At 40.8% G+C, this 7,430-nt stretch overlaps 1 non-coding gene across 1 annotated transcript; it reads left to right on the forward strand.

Moving 5' to 3' along the window:
* Positions 1–1,111: 1,111 nt before the first annotated feature.
* LOC147724799 (U6 spliceosomal RNA) lies at positions 1,112–1,218 on the forward strand. The gene has a single exon (XR_015295320.1). It is a non-coding gene; the product is annotated as a U6 spliceosomal RNA (small nuclear RNA).
* Positions 1,219–7,430: the final 6,212 nt, after the last annotated feature.

The raw sequence follows: 7,430 nt of genomic DNA on the forward strand, positions 1-7,430 counted from the left end.
ATAGGGGTCATTATGGCTGGGCTGCCCAGTGATGTGTTGTTAATCGAGTTCATTTTATACTGTGGTACGGGCACTGTTCTTTGAGAATAACTCCATTCTGTGCAACTGTTCGAGGTCAGTCTATAAGCAAATAAAAATAAAATTTCAAAAAGGTCTTCCTGCATCTTGATAGTGTCCATTTTCATTGCAACTTTACCAGTTTGAGATCTAAGATGTCACTCTATCAGCTATATAAATGCTGGCTAACATATATGCAAAGTCATACATTTTCCCAGGTAGGTGCATGAGTAGCTCATGCATTCCAGCACTTCAGTATATTTGCGCCGCTGTGCATTTAGGACTACAGGCATCAGAATCAAAAGATAAGCACAAGAATGTAAAATGCACTCATCTACAGCCCTGGGCAGTTCGAGAGTTCTGCCCTATGTCTCCACGGTAGAACACACAACATTTAAAATGATGGACTATTGTATATTTTGGGTGCGATAGTTTAAGGATCTAGTGTAAGGATGTCGTGGGAACTAAACTAAGAACGTCAAAAAGACAATGCAAGGTCAGAACAAACGCGTCGGTTCTGCGGTGCACCGTGCAACGCACAGGACAGCGTCAGGTTGCCGCAAACGTGCAACATAACCGTGTATGTGGAAAACGTTAGACTTCTATGCGAGGCTCCCAATACACAAACTGTGAACCTGATCACTTCAAAACAAGACCAACGGTGAAAAAAACAAATAATACGGTTCTAGTTGTTTTGGTTATGGTTGGGCTCAGCCCGAACACGTCTATTTACCAGATACCCCTATTTTACTAACACTTCCTCTGGTACTAGTCCTTTCTCTGTGTTTATTAAATGTATGCAGTCAAAGAACTTCCGGCACGTAGATGGCGTCATAAGCCTGATTTGCATATCCATGATGCTCTTCGGTTTTCATATATTGAAACGGCAACATTTTTCTACAGTACGTTTTTTTCCTGAATCATATGGACTATATTGTGAAAAGTGGCACACGCGAAGTGTTTAAACCACAAGATCTCATTTTCCCATAGCACTCTAACTTTCAAATAGTTTAAAATTTAGCCTTTATATACCAGCTTGCTCCACTCCAATATTGTGCTCGCTTCGGCAGCACATATACTAAAATTGGAACGATACAGAGAAGATTAGCATGGCCCCTGCGCAAGGATGACACGCAAATTCGTGAAGCGTTCCATATTTTGTTTACGATATTTATCAGCAATTAATTATCACGATATAACTGAGCTACTTAAGGGCCCTCCAATATAATCACCTGGTCGTCCATATTTTGCCTTTTGGATAATCTTTTAGCTACTATTGCTACACAGTGTACATCCTTATTTTTATTTGGATTTTTTAATCATTGTATTTAATGATATTGACATCGGCGTGTTACTGTAATACTAATTTCGACACAACTGATGTACTGTTTCGATAATCCAACATTTATATTAACTACATAATTACCATGTGATTTTTGTATTTACTTAATGTTCATGTTCTCATTGCTCGCCTTTCATAGACCACAATAGACACTATGGTGTAGCGGTAGGCGGCTCAGCTTGGGCCCTCAAACCCAAAACGAGACGAGCCTTCATGTGTGTCTTCTGCCTACCACCCATGGTGAAATGTCCTGTGCCAAGAATGAAAGAAAACGCATTACTATGCGATTTAAAACAGGAAACGTAATAGCCATCTAGTGCCTGAATTGCACACAGTGAAAGTGATAGAGCGCACAGGTCACCCGACTAATTTTCTTACCAAACATGCACACTTGGGCCCATAAGAATATTTTTCATTACACATTAATCCGGTAACCTACACTCTACTATCAGCAATTCAGTTCCTTTCTGATTATTTCCGTGTACCTGATTTACCAATCCTCGTCACAGGTACCTAAGATCACAATGGATCAAGGAGCTAGCTGTGGAGTAAGTAGACAATACCATACAATATACAGTTTAATAATGTTTATACTCTTTATAATAACCACAAACTCAGGAAGTTTTGAAAACCTTTATCTAATCATCATCATCATCATATGCCATGAGCCACAAATTAACACAGATCAAACTATCTATAACTAGAATTAGAAATATCGTATAGCTATGAATGAGAGTAAGAATCATTTAGAAATTGAAACTAAAGGGAAGGAGAAAAATAAGGAACATGCTAATTTAGATTAACAGACTTTCACAACTTCACTAGAGGCGGGTAAAGAAAGGGAACATACTAATCAAAGTAGACTTCCGAAATTCACTAACGGTTCAGAGGAAACAAAACTTATGCAATTTGATTTATCCAGATGTGCTTATTTTCTATAGGGAGGGTAAGAATGGAACAAACTATATATGCAAACGACTTAGTATTTGACTAAAGGTAGGTAGAAAAGTGGAAGATGCTAATAGACAATAATGCATGAAAATCTAATGTATAGAAAGTTAAGGAAAGAAAGGAACGCATGCAATTATGCTTTATTTGAGACGAGAGAAAAGAAAGATTAGATAAACAAACACCCACATAGAACTTATATTTACCTAGGACAGAATGAAGACCAACCCTGGCCACGGGTCAGTTTGGAAAGACGGGAAAGGACCCTCAAGGACTTAGATTGCCAGTAGGCGAGCAGGTACAGCTCATGGACAGTCAGGACAGGATAACCCCAGGATTCGGATCAGGACCGGGTTCACCAAAGGGTACGACCAACACCTGCAGCTTCGGTTGCAACGCCTGCGCTACTCCCCCTCTGCAAGGAATCTGCCAGTAACCCCGATTGGGTTCTCGACTCTCCCAGCAAAGTGCTTTGCAAGCACTTAAGGTTTCCAAAACCCCGAGTAGGTCTGTGGAAATTCGGACAGAGTGCTCCGCAGCTCTCTGTATCAGTCACCTATAGAGTACGTTGGGTCAGTGACAGGTCAGCTATTCGGACAAGTCGGACAATTTCTCTAGCTAAACCTAGGCTAGTTATACTGTTTTTCGGGTCAGTGTACCACCCCCCAATGTTGCAAATGAAAGAATCCTCAAGTTCTGATTGGAAAAAGAAGGAGGTTAAGTCATCATACCACCAAGATTTTAGACTTTCTCAGACTTAATATTCATTTTTGTACCCACCCCTTACATTTCTAGTTTCCCATGGCATATGTTTTACAGAGGACAATGGGGTATACAGCAGTTTAATACAATTGTAGCGATCTGAGGTACAGTTCAGCTTCGTCCTGCTGGGTTACAGGTCGGTTCCCAGGAGCATCTTGGGCGAGGCTGCCAGCTGGCTGGGGTCCATGCTGCATGGCTTTCTTTTTCCCCATCACGTGACTGGTACCATACGGGCTTTCAAAATGGAGTAATCAAGCGCCTCCCAGGCCCAAAGAATACGATACATGGAAAGCAAGCAAAAACAATTTAGAAACACAGAATAAAAGATTACACTGTATACCATGAAAACGGCTATACTATATCCTTTACTTTATAATAACTATTGCATTAGGGTAAGTACAGAACAAACAGCTTTGCAAAAGCGGCTATGCAAGCTCGGAGCATGTGAGAACATAAAGCAGCCATCTTTAAGTGCATTGCGCATGAGCAACAATTCCCACCAGAACTGCGAGTGCGTCACATCACATGGGTATGACCGACGCATGCGCAGACTAAATTCCCGCAAAGCAGCGGCCATTTTAGAGGCAAGCGTATTACGTTTTAGAAAACATATAGGCAAGCGTCTCTGGGACACCCTGTGTATTGTAAAATCTACAATATTAGTAAGACAAACAGATTGATTACAGAGTTAAGGTTACTCGAGGTTCATAAATACAAGAAAGTTGCTAAATGTGCGAATCCTTGCTCCATCAATCCCATCTTTGATGATATTTACTATCATCACTATTAATGGAACCAGATGCCAACTTTTCACATTTCACCCAATTCAATTTCTTCAAACTTTTTGTTCAGCCTTTTTTCTGCATCCGTTTTTGAAACCCCAACCTCCAATTACCTTGTAATTGTGTTCGCATTCACTGGAACCAATGAATATGTTGTTATAATAACTAGTCTTTTCTCTGTGAAGACAAAGTTTCCCTTTCTTTTCGAAATCCAGTAACAACGCAGCATTTGCTCCACCATTTGAGGTGCTCCCCATGGTTTCAGCCCACTTAGGAGTTTTCTGTCTTTTATCATTCGCTTTTCTTTGGAAACTTTCTCTTCTTTTCTCTGCCATATTTAGAAACATTTTCTCTGTTCATGTAATGAACATGTTAAGTTATCTCTATGTGCTTCACCTATATCTATTGTACCTATGGTTAGAAAGTATTTTCCCATATAACGTGTTACATCACTCTTAGTATGTACAGGATTCAGGTTTCCACGTATAGGAAGTTCAGAAAAGATTACGTCTGAGTTAGAGTAATAGTACTGTAACGGTCCTCTTTTATAGAACAAACTAGCTAAAATACTACAGGAAATTCCATATGTTAGTGGTAAATGATGATAGGTCACACCCTCAGCTACTGAAGTAGGTAGCTTCATACAGACGTAACAGTCTTCTATCTCCATTGCTTCTACGTAATGTACTAATAAGTTTGCAAATACATTTAAATGAGTTCTGTTCTTTATTCTGTGATAATGTAGTCCTTCCTCATCTGATGCATCTAAATCCATTCCAGTTTGTCTAAGGCTAAGTGTTTTCTCAGGTCTTTCTACACTTTGTGGTGTCTCTTTCGTTTGCAGTTCTTCTGTGTCCTTTGTCACTATCTTAGTAGGGTACAAATTAGTATCTTTACTCATCATGTAAGGAATAGTAATTGTTAGTCCTATCCATAACATAAGTACCAAAGCTATACTACATACACATACTTGGCAGCATGTTTTACAACAATTGCGTCTAGGTCTTCCATTCACAGTGGAATCAGACATTTTTTTGCTTAAAAGAAGTTTTTCAACCCCTCTTTGTAACTTTGCACAGGTTGCTTACACGGGGCAACGTTCAGGTTGGTTCCTCTTCTTCGGTAGTCTGGTCAGCAATCAGTTCTTCATCACTTTCATCACCTATATCAAGATTTTCAAATTCCTCCAACACCAGATAAGTCCATTCAGGACTCTGATACTTATTGTTCAGTCTTTTTATTCGGGCACTTCTTCTCTTAGGCCTTGCTCCAGACTGGTCAGTTTCGCTGGAGTCTTGATTTTCCTGCTCAAGTTTTTCGTCTAAAGTTTTTAGTCTCAGTCTCAGTCTTTTGACAAATCTCGGTTCTCTATCCTTTTTCTTGAATCTTTTAACTGATACAGTGCTTTGGCCCTCTTCAAAGGCTCTTTTATTTTCGTTTAGTTGTGGCACATCTACTTCAATGTTTTCTTCTTCCCTTTCTGTCTGACTAGATCCAGGTCTTATTTCTGTATCCTCTGCCTGGTTAGTAAACTGGTCTTGTTCAGGTGTATGCTGATTTTGACTTTTGGTTGTTTCAACTTCTATTTCCTGAACGCATTCGTCTAGCTTTATCTGATCCTGTTCAAGCACTTCGAACTTTTGGTCTTTTTCCGCTTGAACTTCCGCCCTATTTTCTATCTGTCCCTCTTCAGGCTCAGGAGTTTTTGGTGGTGTGTCGATAACCTGTTCTGTCCCTATCTGGCCTTCCTCATCATCAGATTTGACATGTATTTTGATGATCTGATTATCTCCTTCCATTCCTGTCTCGTCCTCACTATCCCACTCTCTATCTAAGTAGGTTTGTCTTCTGGTTCTTATTGGGTCGAGTGTCAGGTCGATTACTGGGACCCAATCATCTTGACTGGTGCTCGGTTGTTCTTCTTCAACTACTTCAGGACCAACGTCTGGAGACCCCTCAGCTGCACAACCTTCAGGCTCAGTTTCTTAGTCTTCTGTCACCTTTTTCGTATGGCTAGCATGGATCCACCGAGGCACACCCGCACACTTCACCGCTGTTGTGGTAACAAGAATCACTTGTCTTTTCTTTCCCCACTTCGGTGCAAGGCAACTCTTCCGAGTGTGTTTCTTAATTACAACCCAATCACCAGGGTTCAAGTCATGGGCTGGAGTTGCTGGCTTGGCGACGGCGTCTTCCCCAATTTGGTGAGAGATAGAACGCACTTGGTCATCCAGTTGCTTGCAGTACTCTAGCACCAAATCATCAGAAATGTTTATCAGTTTGTGTCCTGGCACCCATGCTTGTCGCATTACTCTTCCCATCAGAATCTCGTGGGGGCTCAGGCCTGTTTTCCGATCCGGAATACTTCTCAGTCCAATCAAGACAAGGGGCAAAGTGTCTATCCATTGCATTCCAGTAGATTCACACATTTTTCCCAATCTTAACTTGATAGTGCCATTCAGTTGTTCTACCACTCCAGAAGCCTCTGGGCGATATGCACAGTGTAGTTTTTGTGTAATTTTGAATGCTTCACAGATTTGGCCTTTTATTTCATTCTGAAAATGCCCACCTCTGTCTGATTCAATTGTGACTGGAAAACCGTACCTAGGTATCAGTTCCCTCAGGAACAATTTGGCTACAGTGATGCTATCGCTTTTTCGTGCAGGATAAGCTTCTACCCATTTTGAAAATAGGCAAACAATGACAAGGACGTACTTCATTCCTCGACAGGGTGGTAACTGAATAAAATCAGTTTGCAATCTTATAAAAGGACCTTCTGCTTTTCCAATTTTTCCTGGTAAAACTACTGTTTTCTTTCCAGGATTGAATTGTTGACATATCAAACACCTCTGGCAGTGTGCCTCTGCTATGTTTCTGAATTTCGAATTGAACCATGTCTGTCTAAAGACACGGACCATTGCATCTCTTCCTAAATGTGTATCTCCATGTATCAATCTAGCCATAGGAGCAAGCAAGCTGTCTGGCAACACAGGCATATCATCAATGTAAACAATGACACCATCCTCATTCCTTCGCTGACAACCACATTTTCTCCACCTTCTCTTTTCTTTTGGTCCTGCTGCATTCTGCAAATCTCTCAGTTTTTCTCATGTTTGTACATCTTCAAACACCATAAGGTGGCAGCTGTTCCCGCCTACCCCCAATTTGGTATTGATCGATATTTTATGTTTTGCACAATGTTGGGCCAGTTGGTCAGCATATCGATTACCTGCTGTCACATCGCCAGATTTGTGAGCAGCACACTTGACCACTGCCAATTCTTTTGGTAACTGGATGGCTTCCAGTAGTTCTTGCACAAAATTTCCATTTCTGATAGGAGTACCTGAAGAAGTCAGAAACTCTCTTTGCAGCCACAATTGGCCAAAGTCATGCACAACCCCATAACCATACTGGCTATCAGTGTATATGGTTATTCTCCTGCTTTTCCCAAATTTACAGGCTTTTGCCAATGCAACCAATTCAGCTACTTGTGCAGACTTAATTCTACTAAACATGACTGTCGAATTCAATTGAGAAAA

The sequence above is a fragment of the Lissotriton vulgaris genome, chromosome 4_1 (assembly GCF_964263255.1).
Source record: "Lissotriton vulgaris chromosome 4_1, aLisVul1.2, whole genome shotgun sequence".
Classification (NCBI taxonomy): Eukaryota; Metazoa; Chordata; class Amphibia; order Caudata; family Salamandridae; genus Lissotriton; species Lissotriton vulgaris.